Source organism: Gadus macrocephalus, chromosome 7 (genome assembly GCF_031168955.1).
Source record: "Gadus macrocephalus chromosome 7, ASM3116895v1".
Taxonomy (NCBI): Eukaryota; Metazoa; Chordata; class Actinopteri; order Gadiformes; family Gadidae; genus Gadus; species Gadus macrocephalus.
Window position 1 is genome coordinate 6,401,664 of NC_082388.1, and position 1,816 is coordinate 6,403,479.

The 1,816-nt window shown below is 44.7% G+C and overlaps 1 long non-coding RNA gene across 1 annotated transcript in view; it reads left to right on the forward strand.

Annotated features, from left to right (window-relative positions):
* The first annotated feature begins 397 nt into the window (after positions 1-397).
* LOC132460760 (uncharacterized) overlaps positions 398-1,816 on the forward strand; it is a 19,776-nt gene continuing 18,357 nt past the window's right edge. The window contains exon 1 of the long non-coding RNA XR_009526413.1: positions 398-534. This is a non-coding gene — a long non-coding RNA (uncharacterized LOC132460760). The remainder of the gene's footprint in view (positions 535-1,816) is intronic.

Below are 1,816 nucleotides of genomic sequence, written 5' to 3' on the forward strand. Positions count from 1 at the left end.
TGTTTTAAAGAAAATACTCAGCTAAAAAGGTGGCAGAAATTAATGGATGCCCACGCAGGAACTTGAATTGTTGGGATCCGCATGCGCATAATCACTAGGTAGCAGAATTTGATGGGTAGCATAAATTGGCAGAGCACCGGTATAAAAAGATAAGGCTTCACCAGCGGGGGACGTCGGAGCGCGTGTCGCGTCTCCTTGGAGCTGAGATAGGGGCGGGGCTTAGATAGGGGCGGGGCGGGTGGGCGATGGAGGGGAGGGGCGAAGCTGTGGCTGTGGACATGAAGGATTTAGCGCTCAGACGAGCACCGCCGAGCTCGCGTGGACAGCTTTCCAACGCAACGACCCCCCCCCCCCCCACACACACACACACACACACACACACACATAGCGAACCACGCGACTGTAGCGAGCGGAAGAGTTTAAAGTACATCAAGCTCGTGGTTGGAGGAATCCCTTGTTTTCCCGGGAAGCTGCGCTCGCAGCCTCACGGGGCTGAAGTTTTGGAACAGCTCACGCGTTTCTTCCACGCGACAGGTACGTCCGTGTCCTCTTCATCCTCGCGCTGTTGTTGTCACGTAACTTAACTTTAACACGATTTGAAGACGCTATTTTCTTTTTTCGTGTGTTCCTGAGTTTGAAAAAAGGCATGCAACCTGTTGAACGTTGCCAACGTTACGCGCGTGAGCCAGTTTACCTGAGCGGGAGCGCGTGCGATGCTGTGTGTCTCGCGCCAGCTGATTCCAAGCTCATCGTCGTGTGCGATGCAGCAGGGGCGCGCGGACAGTTTTGGGGGCTACCAGCTGAGTCCGCTTCAGCCGCCCCTACATAAGCATCATAAAAACAATTTATGAGGCTTATGTACAATTCAAAACAAACAATTTATTCTATGTATTTTTTATAGGGTTGTATGCTCGGGTTGTATATACTTGAAATCCCTTCTTCTTGTCTTTTTCATTACACATTTACAAAACTGTTTCATATTCCATCTAGAATAACTGACGCATTAAACCTGAAAGAGTAACACTCATAATTTGATGGTTTCACGTTGCAAAAAAAAAAACATGTTGACATTTGACATATTTTGCATAAAAATGAGTATTTCGTTGAATGATTATCATTTAAAACGTGCTCACCCCCTCCCTTGTTATTTGGTTATCCTTAATTACAGCATGTTAATTACAGCATGTTATCAGCATTACATCATGCTGATAACATGCTGATTACTTGTTGATAACATGGTTTTATCACCCATCACAAGCGATTACTCAGCCCTATCACGCATGATAGTGAATAGCAAGAGAAATATCTAAATGACTTTCTAATCAACGAACACTAAAACAAATATTATTTTTCACTGTGCCAGCTTCCCTCGTAAAATGAGATTGCGAACTGAGTTCACCTTTTAAACTCACGTGGGAGTTTAAGAAAATGGAGCCAACTTTATTAGTCGTTGATACAATAAAGCATTGGATAACACACACTGGCCCGGTCAGTCCTCTGCTTGGATGGGAGGTGGTTGGTTAATAGCCCGACTCCAACGGTAAAGGTTGGATTTCCTCAGGGAATTTTGAAAAGCAGCCAAATGCTGATACCAAGTTCAGAGTTCATCTAGACTCTGCATAGCAACCCTCTCCCCCCCCCCCTTATACTTATTGTATGTTTGTGCGTCCTGCACTTAATGTACGCACTTATTGTATGTTGTACGTCCTGGCACTTAATGTATGCACTTATTGTATGTTTGTATGTCCTGGCACTTAATGTATACACATATTGTGTGTCATACTTTGTTATAGTACTTATCCTAGCTATTTTTGTT